Source organism: Emydura macquarii, unplaced genomic scaffold (genome assembly GCF_026122565.2).
Source record: "Emydura macquarii macquarii isolate MOO-44397 ecotype Brisbane River unplaced genomic scaffold, CSIRO-AGI_Emac_v2 contig_3671, whole genome shotgun sequence".
NCBI lineage: Eukaryota > Metazoa > Chordata > Testudines > Chelidae > Emydura > Emydura macquarii.
This window is the reverse complement of record NW_027133808.1, coordinates 10,616,350-10,630,678: the sequence shown is the minus strand read 5'-3', so window position 1 is coordinate 10,630,678 and position 14,329 is coordinate 10,616,350. Positions and strand designations below refer to the sequence as shown.

Here is a 14,329-nt window from a genome sequence, read left to right as displayed (position 1 = left end):
AAATGAAAAATGTAATGATTCAAACTAAATGGCCTTTAGCAGGTGAATCAGGTGAGTTCCCCCAACCCTCCTTTGTGTGGGAGTTGCTGATAAGGCACCATTACAAAAATGTAGGGAATTTTTCTTAATTTATGTTACAGAATCTACACAATGATCTCAATATTGAGGATTTCAGGTTCATAATTTAGTATGGGCTGGTAGTTGTTGCCATGGTTGAGCACAGCCATATGCTCAGCCTTAGCAACAGGCTCCATAAGGCAGGGTGTGTAACAACCCTCAGCTGAAACTATTCTGGTGTGATTTACAGTTTATCAAGAAACAAACAAAACTGGCTTATTAGATGCAATGTATATGGAATTCTGTCAGATATGAAATGACTAAAGATGACTGTGGTGAAATAATATGATGCTAATGTAGCTGTTCCATGGCTTATTCTCAGGATAATTAAAATACTTTAAAGCAAAAGCAATCTCATGGGTAAGAATGCAATGCTCCATTTTTAAAAACCTATTATGCCTCATTTTCTTTCTCTTTTTTGAAAAGAAAAGTTCATTATGCCAGTGCCTGGAAGGGTTGACACAAAGCTGGTATTATAATACTCGCTTAGTCCTGAAAGTAGCACATTAAATATAATTGCCATTATATTTATATTAAATTCCATCATATAGATTGCCACATTCCTGCAATTCTTCGTTAGTGTCTGTGCTCGTTGTAATTTATTATCACTCAAAGGGGGAGTCTTGTGTGCAAGACTAAAAGCAAAAATTAAATTAATTAAAAATTATGTTAGTAATAAAATTTTAAATCCTCCCTTTTTAAATAAAAAGCAAAAATAGAAAAGAAAAATATATTAATTTGAAATTTCTATTGTCTACTTCATGAAATAATGCCCAATCTATAAAGGCATGCATAAAGCCAGCAGGAAGTAATTTTGTGAACCAGTAGGTCCCATAAGCCAGTAGTATGAAGTAAGGAATTCTCTAAATACATTTGCACTGGCAGGAAACTGGCACCAGCTTTTGTTTCTGATCTTAGAGTGTCTGTTGTTTGGAGCAGCTTGGACATTGGAGGTCCCTTAACTGAGTGGAATCTTTTAATGTGTACTCAAAAAGAAAACTCTCTTGCCTGAAGTGGAGGCAGAACTGATTCTTGTAGACGTGAAAGAAAATGTCTCTGTGACTGAGCATGAAAAATACTCAGATCCTGATTCTCCCCTGCCTTGCACATGGAGTAGACATTTATAGGTGGTGGGCAATCAGACCAACAATCTCTTGAACTCTGTAAAATTAGGAATTCTCCATTGGATTTTCGGATGTTGGACAATTTCAGCATATTCCACTGTAGTTTCTAGCCATTCCAAGTGTTAACAAGATGCCAGAAGTATATAGTGGGTCAGGAGGAGATGAAGGAGAAGTTAACATGGAACATGGTTAGATGGATTTCCTTCTTTGGTGTGGTACTGAATATAATTGTTACAATGAACTTGAACTAAATTATTTGCATCATATGTAATAGGAGCCTGAAAATGGTTTCTGAGATTCAGTTAAATTTAGAGTACATCATATATTACACTGGGAAATATAATGAGAAAGACTTGCCAGTCTCAAAATATCCAAAGTGAAGATGTATGAGCAGAAGGGCAAATTATCCATCCCTCCCAGGAGAGCAAATTGTTCAGAGGGTAGCCAAAGACAGATAATGGGCTGAAGCATCTAACAAAATCCAATTAAATGTGCATAATCCATTTATGTCCACAACTCCAGTCAGGAAGAGCCATCAATGAGCCATCATTGAAGGAGATTTTGGCATCTGTACTGAGATGAGGATTATGTTACAGTGGTTTAATTTAAGAAGAAGAATAAGGACCAGGGCAGCAGCCAGGGCCCTAAGGCCTGGATTTTTAAAGGCATTTTGGCATGCCTGATGGATTTAGGAGCTGACATCTCATTTTCAGAAGTGATTTAGGCCTAAATGTTGTTACAAAAAGCAGTATGTAAAGAACAAAGAAAAACTGAGAAACTGCTTCTTCCAGAAATGACTGGCACAGAGACCCCCAACAAAATCCTGAAAGGAGAACTATACAATCATTATTTGAATAGTCTATAATTTATTACTCATGTCCTGATAGAATCCTAATGGGCCCAATCTTGCAAACCTTTATTCATGGAACTTGTTCTTCCATTAATGTCAGCAGAACTGTTTTGTATGCTGAAGAACTGCTCCCATGAGTGTTTTCAAGATAGGACCTAACGTGATCCATACAGAATCGTTTGAGAATACTTCTCAGACCCATTTCACTTAAACTTTAGGTTATTGCTGAAGAGTTGCTAATCTAATGCTACCATTCTAATCTCCCCTTGTTGATGTTCTGAAACAAAAAGCTATTTTATTCTTTAGTAAGATTGATTGTTCTCTTTGATAGTCATAAAGAAATTATTTTAGTAATACTTCAGTAATACTCCAGCCATTCCAAACTGCGACTTTGCATTTCAACCTCTGTAGCTATTTACAAAGAAATATCAAATAAACATGATACATAAAATCCAATATTATTCCTGAAAAACTATTGTGATTTACACAGTGGTTTAAACTGCTCCAGTACAGAATGAAAGGCACTTTATGCATGCAAATCTTACCATTCAAATCTAATTTCTCCCTGTGACATCAGCCCCCTCCCTTTATACTGCCAACAATACCAGTCTTGTTTGCCTACTTATCCACAGCCCCCTTCATGCTTTCTCTCACTCTCCATACTACTTTATGCTCCCCTCTACTACTCTGTCCTCTCTCCATCTTCTCCCCCACTAGTCTTCTTTATTAACCTTTTGTGTATTCTATAAACCCTAGATCATGAACTCTCTGCGGCAGGGCCTGTATTTGTGGGGGTTTACTTTTTCTGTGCAGTGCCCCCTACACTGGACTCCATTCCCTGTTCAGTCTTTAGAAACTACTGCAACTTAAGTAATAATAAAAAAAAAGTCTAACTGTAAACATGCCATGATGAGTGAGACCTACAAATAGATTAATATTGTAATCATTTGCCAGATTTTAGTGTGGCCAATGGATTCTGAATTTCCTTGTAGAAAGCAAGAAATCTGTTGAATGTCTTCTTCCCTTTGTATATTAGAAACATTGAAAGAACAAAAAGCTAAATAAAACAAAACAAGAAAAACATGACCACACACTTTGATCAAAGAAAATTTATTCCATTCTAGCTATAAAATAAAAAACTATGTAAACCCCATTTTAACAGAGTGCGCAAAAATCTAGCCTTTGTATAGAGAACAATAGAGCTGCCTCACCATTGCAAATCTACATTCTATATAAAAACATGCAGTAAAACAGCATCAGTCTGCTTTCCTACAGCCACAAACCTATTCAAAGTTTACGTTAAGAATTCTACCCATTTGCTGGCAGGAAACGTCAGTTACTGGGTTTTACTAATAGAAATTATTTCCTGTTTTATATTGAAGGGCTGCTGATTATTTGCGAGGTACTTTGCATGTGTCTTTTCTTAAAAATAGAAGGCCATTTTAGACCTCTGTCTTTACCATGTTTGACTTTTTGTTTGCTGATTTTTTTTGTTTTGTTTTGCTTTTTGCGGTTTCTGTGTCTACTTGGAAATATTATACCAGCTCTGTACTTGGAAAAGATGTTCCAAATAGTCTATTCACTTCTTACTATATATGAATACTAGCTTTGGTTCAGCATTTGAATTTGGTCAAATAATGCTGTGAGTAAGAATGAATAACAAATACTTGTAATTAATCAGATTCTTTCTTGGTAAAAAAGCACAATATTGGGCAGTTAGTCTTCAAATGTTGCAGCTTGGTTTGCAGTTTTGCACTTTTGACTCCTAAGTGCCTTTGACTAGCAAAAAGTTGTTATTAAGGAAGTTAATTGGAAATGGGATAAAAGTTCAGAGAGTCCTACATTACATTTCCAAATCCTAACTGGTCTATGAATTTTAGAATGCAAGTTTGACTATCTAGAAATTGGCTCCACTGAAACTTGAAATTAGAAATTCATTCTCTTCCTTCAAATTTCTGGAAGCATTAGTGTTGGTGTCCATTTCCTTGATCTAAATTTTCCACACTTGCAGATTTCTGTCCTGATCCGTGCTTGAGCCTCAAACCCAAACTCTGAAACTGGACCTAAATTTTAATCCAGGTCTAATATTACTTCCTTTACTCATCACTGCCAAAAATCTGTTTATGAAATTACCAGTTTGTAAATGTCCAATCACTCGGCCGTGATTTCACATGTTCCCCCCCCAAGACTTCTCATTTTCTCGTTACTCTAGTTCAAGATGTTACCAAATTTACATACTAGCTGTCCAGTAAGAGTTAAAAAGAAAAATCAAGTTACTGACTTTAGCTATAACATCCATATCATTCTTCCCTTTAATTAAAAATACAGTGATAATCATGATTCTCTTGCCAAGCAGAAGTGATCTAGAGGTATTCCTGGTAGTCTGTGATCTTGCCCAAACTGGATTGAATCTGTGGTAGTAAATAATGAACTTTACTCAAGAGAGTTCCAGAGTCTGTGCTAATGATTGTTTGCACAAAGTCTTAAAATCAAGATTTTATGATTGCTGCCTTCTTCCTTTTTAACCCATTCCCCACTCTTGTGATTCTGTGCCTTTGTCATGTCCCTCTCATAGCTGGAACAGTCTTCTTCCTTGGTGCCAAGCTTCCATGGTCTCCTCCTTCAGTTCACTTATCTAACCCACTACTTTTGGCTCATTTATCACAACTCACTGATGCAGTGGCACATATCAATTTCAAATAATAAAAGAAAATGAAACAAATAGAGTAACAAGAAAGAAAGATACACAAAAAATGATCATATATAATCTGCTTTCCTTGAAAAACAGTGGTCTGCCAATAGCTGTATTGCCTTTCCACTCAAACTCATAGACTTTAAGGTCAGAAGGAACCAATATGATCATCTAGTCTGACCTCCTGCACAACACAGGCCACAGAACCCCACCTACTCCTGTCATAAACCCCTAACCTATGACTGAGTTATTGAAGTCCTCAAATCATGGTTTAAAGACTTCAAGATACAGAGGATCCACCAGCAAGTGACCCATGCCCCATGGTACAGAGGAAGGTGAAAAAACCCCAGGGCCTCTGCCAATCCGCCCTGGGGGAAAATTCCTTTCCGAACCCAAATATGGCGATCAGCTAAACACTGAGCATGTGGGCAAGACTCACCAGCCAGACACCCAGAAAGGATTCTCTTTCCTATAAAATGTCCCATCACACTCCATTGGCATATTTACAGCTAGTAGTCAAAGATCAGTTAATTGCCAAATTCAGCTATCCCATCATAGCATCCCCTCCATAAACTTACCAAGCCCAGTTTTGAAGCCCCCACTGTTCCCCTTGGAAGGCTATTCCAGAACTTCACTTCTCTGATGGTAAAAAACCTTCATCTAATTTCAAGCCTAAACTTGTTGATGTCCAGTTTATATCCATTTGTTCTTTTGTCCACATTGGCAATGAAATTAAATAATTCCTCCCTGGTATTTATCCCTCTGATGTATTTATAGAGAGCAATCATATCTCTCCTCAGCCTTCTTTTGGTTAAGCTAAACAAGTCAAGCTCTTTGAATTTCCTCTCATAAAACAGGTTTTCCATTCCGCAGATCATCGTAGTAGCCCTTCTGTGCACCTGTTCCAGTTTGAATTCATCTTTCTTAAACATGGAAGACCAGAACTGTACACAGTATTTCATGTGACGTCTCACCTGCACCTTATATAACAGTACTAACACCTCCCTATCTCTACTGGAAGTACCTCGTCTGATGCATCCTAGGACCACATTAGCTTTTTTCACAGCCACATCACATTGGCGGCTCATAGTCATCCTGTGATCAACCAATATGCCCAGGTCCTTCTCCTCTGTCACTTCCAACTGATATTTCCCTGGCTTACAGCAAAAATTCTTGTTGTTCGTCCCTAAATACATGACTTTGCACTTTCCACTATTAAATTTCATCCTATTTCTATAACTCCAGTTTACAAGGTCATCCAGATCTTCTTGTATGATGTCCCAATCCTTTTCTGAATTGGCAATAGTTCCCAACTTTGTCATATGCAAACTTTATTAGTACACCCCCACTTTTTGTGCCAAGGTCAGTAAAAAAGGGTTAAATAAGATTGGTCCCAAGATCGATCCCTGAGGAACTCCACTAGTAACCTCTCTTCAGCCTGACAGTTCACCTTTCAATATGACCCATTGTAGTCTCCCCTTTAACCAGTTCTTTATCCACCTTTCAATTTTCATATTAATCCCCATCTTTTCCAATTTAACTAATAATTCCCCAAGTGGAACTGTATCAATTGTCTTACTGAAATCTAGGTAATTAGATCCACTGCATTCCCTATGTCTAAAAAATCTGTTTTCTCATAAAAGGAGATCAGGTTGGTCTGTCACGATCTACCTTTTGTAAAGCCATGTTGTACTTTGTCCCAATTACCGTTAACCTCGATGTCCTTAACTACTTTCTCTTTCAAAACTTTTTCCAAGACCTTGCATACTACTGAGGTCAAACTAACAGGCCTATAGTTACCCGAATCGCTTTTTTTCCCTTTCTTAAAAATAGGAACTATGTTAGCAATTCTCCAGTCAGACGGTACAGCCCTTGAGTTTACAGATTCATTAAAAATCCTTGCTAATGGCTTTAGCAATTTCATGTGTCTGTTCTTTCAATATTCTTGGATGGAGATTATCCAGGCCCCCCAGTTTAGTCCCATTAAGCTGTTCGAGTTTGGCTTCTGCCTCGGAAGTGGTAATTTCTACTTCCATATCCTCATTCCCTTTAGCCATCCCAAGCTCTTTATTAGCTTCATTAAAAACTGAGGCAAAGTATTTGTTTAGATATTGCCCTGTCTAGATTATCCTTAACCTCCTCCCCATCATCAGTGCTTAGTGGTCCCACTTCTACTTTCTTTGTTTTCTTCCTATTTATATGGCTATGGAACCTTTTACTATTGGTTTTAATTCTCATTGCAAGGACCAACTCTACTTGGCTTTTGGCACTTCTCACTTTATCTGTACATGTTCTGGCCTGCAAGAGGTAGCTTTCCTTGCTAATCCTCCCATTTTCCACACTTTTGTAGGTTTTCTGCTCTCTCTTAATCACCTGTCTAAGATCCAGCTTGGTCCACAACTCTTGCCTATGAATTTTTTTTCCTTCCTTGGGATGCAGGCTTCAGATGGTTCCTTCAACTTTGACTTGAAGTAATTCCAAGCCTCTTCTGCCTTTAGATCCATGAGTTCTTCAGTCCAGTCCACTTCTCCAACTAATTCCCGTAATTTTTTAAAATTAGCTTTTTTTGAAGTGAAAGACCCTAGTCACAGATCTCTTTTTGTTTATCCTTTCATTTACTTTGAACTGATTTAGCTCATGGTCATTCAAACCCAGGTAGTCCTCTACAACCAGTTCTTCTATGAGGTCCTCACTACTCACCAATACCAAATCTAAAATGGCATCCCCTCTTGTTGGTTCAGTAGCTATTTGGTGAAGGAATCCATCAGCTATCACATCCAGGAAAATCTGGCCCTGTTATTACTACTAGCACTTGTTCTCCAGTCTATATCTGGGAAATTAAAGTCTCTCATAATTCTACAATTCCCACCAGTATTTACTTCATTAAAGAGGTCTCTATCCATGTGCAAATCAGATCCCGGTGGTCTGTAACACACCCCAAGCACTATCCCAGGGGAAGTTCTAGTAGCTTTCTTCCCCAATGTAATTTTCGCCTGGACAGACTCTATCTTATCTATTCCATCACTTCTAATTTCTTTACAGTCTACCTCATCATTGATACACAATGCTACTCCACCACCTTTTCATTTATTTCTGTCTTTCCTAAAAAACACATACCCTTTAATACCTGGACACCAGTTGTGACTACTACTCCACCATGTTTCTGTTATCTCTATAATATCTGATTTCACTTCCTTCACCAGGAGTTCTAATTTCTCCATTTTGTTACCCAGACTCCTCACATTGATATACAAACATTAATTTTTGTTGTTTGGCTTTGCTCACATTCCTTGCTTGATTTGGCAAAGTCATTCTACCACCAGTATCACCTATTAGATTGGTATCTACATTACCTTTCCTCTTAATGTCCAATCTCCTACCCACTGCTAGTCCTCAATACTTAATTTTTCTCCCTCTCAATGTTAAAATCAGGCATGGAGATTACCTGACATCTCCCAACCATTTCAACCAAATCCCTAGTTCAAAGCTCTCTTAACCAGTTGTGCCAGCCTCCATCCTAGAAGTGCATTTCCCTCCCTACTCAGGTGAAGTCCAAGCCAAGAGAACAGTCCTCTGTTCATCAATGCCTCCCAGTAGCCACACATCCCAAAGCCCTCCTTATAGCACCACTGCCTCAGCCATCTGTTGATCATCATAATCTTATCATGCCTTTGTTGTCCTCCTCTAGGGACAGGCAGAATCCCACTGAAGATCACCTGAGCCTTGATTTTCTTAAGAGTCTTCCCCAGCCTGGCACAGTCTCCTTTGATACATTCCAGTGAGAATCTAGCTGTATCATTTGTACCCACATGAAGGACAATCAGTGGATTCTTTCCCGCTCCTTTTAGGATCCTCTTCAGCCTCAGTTCCACAACCCATATTTTAGCATCTGGGAGACAGCACACCCTTCTGTTCTCTGGATCAGCTCTGGTTACAGGCCTGTCTGTTCTTTTCAGTAGGGAGTCCCCAATCACATAGACCTGCCTTTTCCTGGTGACAGTGTTATTTTCCGGACTATCCTGTTCTTTCTGGCTGCAAGTCATCTAGTCTATTATTCTTCCTTGCAATCCTCTGCAACCCTTCATGTATTCTCCTGGGGCTCTTATTTGGTGGTATCTCCATTGGCTCATTTACACTTTGTACAGGACTAGCTATTCTCCTCTTTTTCCTTGCCCTGCCACCATCAGTTCCCACCTGCTGTCCCCTTTCTTCATTTTCCAACCTCGCAAACCTATTCCTGAGCTCTATTTCTCCTTCGCTAGCCCGTTTTTTCCTCTGCCTAGTTCTCATAGTCACATACTTCCACTGGCCACATTCCTCACACAGCAGTCTCCCCTCAGAGTTCTTTGGTCCTGCTTCCATCTGCAAGTCTTGTCTTTCTCCTTCAGCCTACTCATGCCTGTACTCCATCATCTGCTCAAATCCTCTTCCAAACTCCACCAGAGTTTCCACCTGCATCTCCAAGCCTCAGATCTTCTCTTCGGTCAGCTCTATCAGGTGTCACTTCATACAAACAAAGCTCTGTTGAGGTATCCCCTCCAGGATCATGTACATCCCACAGCTTCCACGTCCAGTCATCTTCATTGTCTCTTCCACAGCTTGGGTCACTACCACTGCTGCCTCTGTATCTGTCATAGCCTTCCCACCTACTTCCTGTCAGTGAGACACACAAAAACAAAAAACACGAAAACAAACCCCAATGAGCACCGCAACAATACCAGAACACCATGCCGTCCCCAAACTCTACTTGCTAACTGTCACCCTAAATCCCCTGTTTACATCTCTGTTTGCTGGCTCCTGTGCCATTGCCTTTATAGGATCCATAATTAGGGAAGCCTTGCCCCCTAAGCAGGCTCAGCTGCTCTCAGTACACCACCCAGTACCAGCCCCTGCAAAAGAAAAAAAAAAGTGCTAAGTGTTGTCTCTGCTCCCCACCCACTACTATCTAATATCTGAAACTATCAGTACTGAAACCTCGTAATAAAAAAGGAACCACAATGCTTTTATTATATAGAAGTCTATGTAGTGAGCAATCTTTGGTTGAGTATGTTATACAGCCCTAATGTCACAGGAACCATGAAGTCCATGTGATGAAACAATATCCTCCAATCTTCCCATTTTACCCCCATCCCTGACACACACACAGAACAAATTCTTAAAGTGGATTATATAATTCTTGTTTCTACTGACTGATCTGTAACCAAGTAGATGCCTGATTAAGATTAAAAAAGGATAAAGATGAAACTATAGGTGTGTGCTTTTGTTTCCAACTTTAAGAGAATGACAGAAAAATAGAAGCAGTTACCATGTATTAAACATAAAACAACAGTCCTCTAATATAAGTGAGTATTTTATATAGCTTAGCATCTTTTTGCTGATTGGTTGTTTGCTTCCACTCCTTACCTCACAGTTTCTACTGCAAGCTAACTCCACCTGCCCTCATGCTCCCTTTCTTCCCCTCTTTTCTTATCCTCTCCCTTTAATGTCCACTCTCCTTCCTGATCTCTCTCTCTCTCTCTCCAGCTAATCCCCTCCCAATAAACCCTATTCAATTTTTTAAAATAGAGTTTGAAAGATTAAAAGGAAACAAACCACAGCCACACCCACTTTAAATTTTGGAACTAATGTGATGTTTGCAAACTATCACGTTATTCTGTCTGCTTATACATTAGCTCACTTCCCTCCACTCCAACCCTTTGTTTGTCATGTCTGCTTAGACTGTAAACTCTTTGTAGCAGGCACTGTTTCGTATTCTCTATTTGTAAAGTGCTTAGCTTAATAGGATCCCGATCTCAGTTGAGGTCCCTTGATATTACGGTAATACAAATAAATAATAGTACTGCTGCATTTAGCTTTTCATTCACATTTTTCTCTATGCTCTTCTTTCCTCTCTTTTTATTCCCCCAAAGTCCCTGTGTTATGTCAGTATTTTTCCCAGTGTTTCCATTCTGCTCTGTTTTCATAATTTCTCTTTAGCAGCTTGCAAATCAAATGATGTCTGCATGAGAGAAAAACATTCAAACTTCTGATGTCTGAAGGGATTTGAAACTGGACAAAATGAGTTCATCCATCCCTAGTAACCTAATGCTAAGGGTTCATTGACTGACTCTAAATAGATTATAGCTGACACCTTCAAAAAAAAAATAAATTAAGGAACAGTTGGAGACATCTGAAAAATAACAAGATAGCCCAAGAAAATCAATCTTCAAAATAAGGGGCAGATGTATCAAAATGAGAAGCTATTATATCAGCCTATACATCAACACTTGCCAAGGACAAAGGGCATTAGGTATGGAAGAAACAGACATTTTCATCAAATAAGAAACAGGTGGCCACCCTATAATGACTGAGTACATGTCCGTCAAGTCTAGAATCAATTACTGCAGTTGAAAATGCAGCAAAAGCCTTAGCTCATCAAATGTGTTAGGTCACCTGTCCATTAGACATTTATCTATCCTGAGGCCCTATGCTGCAAATCATTTAAAAAATCAGGTAGCCGCCTGGAAAATAAGGTAGAGTTAGTATCTAGAGAACATTTGGCTGAATAAAAAAACTGTGTACAAATGCAGTGTTTAAAAACTAAACCAGAAAACTGAGCCAAGGAAGGATTTCCGGTGGGGTCCCAGTTTTTCCAGGTATTTGCTGCAAGTTAAGAACTAATGAACCTATATCCTGCAGGAAGGATGTGCCTAGCACATTTCTCAAGGGACTTATAGTAACAGAGGACAAGAATGCGGCTGAGTATCAGAGTCTGAGAGGAGGAAAGGCAGAAAGTAAATTTAGAGATTAAGGCTAAAGACTGGTGGTGCAACTCTGTGCAAAAGGATGAACATTTATGGAGGAGATATTGTGTGTGAATTATCTGTGTTGCATCAGTACTGTTCCATTTCTGCTTTTGTGACAGTTCTGCATCACGTGGCTACAGGTATAGGAGACAACAAGAGACTTGTCTATGGGGATAAGGATTTGAGTTTATGGACTCATCCCCAATCCAGGATGTCATTCTTTTCTATGTAAAAATCTATGACAAAGTTGCTATATATTTGCCTTGAAGTAGGTTTCTGCTATACAGTTCTTGATCCTCTTCCCCAATTCCTCATCAACAGGGTCCTGGGTCCACCCAACTAGTCTCTAAATTTCTCCTCTGGTCGCTCAGCTTCTTCTGACTGAGACTCCCTGTTCTGCACTCCACAAACCACAATCTCCTGTTATCCTCCCCTCAGCCCCAATAGCTCTTATCTGGCTCCCAGTCCTTCTCCCACCTCCATACTGTATCACACTCACTATTCTATCTCTTAAATTTCCCTCCACTTTTCCCTCGTCATTTGCTCATTGTTTGCTTATAATCCTGCTGACCTCTCCCAGCTTCCTTTCCTGCTTCAGCAACCACTTTCCTACCTTCCCTCTCTGCTAAATCAGGTTCCTACTGACCCACTTTCATCTCCTGGTCAGACTCCTTCCCTTGCACCAGCAGATGTGTGCGGTCTTGTCCATTTATGATAGGCTATCTGCTTCTGTTCCCAGCTTTTGCTTTTGGTGAAAGCTCCATACATTGAGAGATCCTTGTTTAAAAAAAAAATCCCCCTTATTTCCACTCTGAATTTGTTTAGCTGCAGCTTTCAGCCATTGGAAAGGTATAACATGATCCAGTGGCTGGAAGTGGAAGCTAGACAAATTCAGACTGGAAATAAGAACATAAGACCGGCCATACAGAGGCAGGGCAATGGTCCATCTAGCCCAGTATCCTGTCTTCCAACAGTGGCTAATGACAGGTGCTTCAGAGGAATTGAACAGAACTGGGCAATTATCAAGTGATCCATCCCCTGTCATCCACTCTCAGCTTCTGGCACTCAGAGGCTAGGGAAAGCCAGAGCATGGGATTGCCTGACCACCCTATCTAATACTCGTTAATGGACATATCCTTCATGAACTTATCTAATTCTTTTTTGAGCCCAGTTATAGTTTTGACTTTCACAACCTCCACAGATTGACTGTGTGTTGTGTGATGAAGTACTTCCTTATGGTTTTATTTTTTAAACCTGCCACCTATTACTTTCATTGGGTGACCTTTGGTTCTTGCGTTATGTGAAGGAGTAAATAACACTTTTTTATCCACTTTCTCCACATCATTCATAATTGTATAGACCACTATTATACCCCCCCCCCCCCCCCAGTCATCTATTCCCAAACTGAAAAGTCCCACTCTTTTTATTCTCTCCTCATTTGGAAGCTGTTCCATACCCTTAATCATTTCTGTTGCCCTTTTCTGTACCTTCTCCAATTCTAACATATCTTATAAAAAGACATACGTTTTTAACAGTGAGGGTAATTAACCATTTGGAAATAACCATTGGAACAATTTACCAAGAGTCGTGATGCATTTGATATCGTTGACGATTTTTAAATCAAGTTTGGATGTTTTATTAAAAGTTTTGCTCTAGGAATTATTTTGGGGAAGTTCTATGATGTGTTTTAACAGGTGGTAAACTACATGATCACAATGGTCCCTTCTGGCCTTGGAATCTATGAATGAATCTGTTAAGAAAATCTGCATCTGCTTTCTTGTACAGGTTTGTGAACTTCTGGCCTGGATCTGCACCCAGTTCCTGGATCAAGGGAGCATTTTGTCATAAGAATAGATCTGTGCAAAATATTCACAATGAGTCGTTGAAACCATGTAAAATTCTTCACAGTCCACTTCAAACTAAAACTTAGATCATGTTTGCTGAAAAAATTGCTGGATTATGAATCTTATAAGTGATTCAAGGTCCAGTTTTGGGCAAATGTGGGTTGATTTGGGGATACCATTCAAGTCAAACCCTAAAGTAAATATGAGGGAGTATAAACCTAAATAGTTCAGAAATGAAAAAAAGATTTGCTTTAAGTAAATTCATTAAAGCAATGGTACCAAGTGTCACACAGCTTTGATGAAGTCCATCTTTAATCCTTTTTGCTAGCCTCATTTGAGTTGATAACTAATTTGTGTGTTTGAGTGTATTTGGGTTTGGCAAGGAATGGTATTTGTGAACAATTGGCTTTCAGCATATACTGTACTTAAAGATGTGACTTATTTCTACAGTAAATACATTTAGACACAGCATGCTGGTCCAAGTGTCAAAATTAACTTGTTACCAATAATACAGTTTCTTTTAACCTGTGATGAACTTTTTCCCAGTGAATCACATGGCTAGCTTTATTTCCATGAGACTCCTCTCTGAATAGCTGAAAGCATTTGTGTTGTGTCAGAGTCCTTGAGTCTGCAGAACATTTTATTTTGTGTAGGATTCTTAAAAGCATATGAGGGTTGGTTGTTTGGTTTTTCCAAAGTGATATTTCCTAAAAGTAACTCTTAATTGAGCTTTGGTCATTTTATTCATTACTTTGAATTGTTTTTGAATTCTTGAAGAATTGATTTCCAACTAAGGCTGGTTTGTCTCTGCTCCACTTTAAACCACCAAGAAGAATAAGCAAGAAGAATAAGCAACTCACCTAACCTAGCCAGGGCTTGTTCCCTTCGAACTCTTCTGCTACAATCTCATCAGATTG

At 39.1% G+C, this 14,329-nt stretch overlaps 1 protein-coding gene across 6 annotated transcripts in view; it reads left to right on the top strand.

The window, feature by feature from the left end:
* GPC6 (glypican 6) overlaps positions 1-14,329 on the top strand; it is a 1,015,317-nt gene that overhangs the window by 805,208 nt on the left and 195,780 nt on the right. The gene's annotated exons all lie outside the window — the stretch shown is intronic.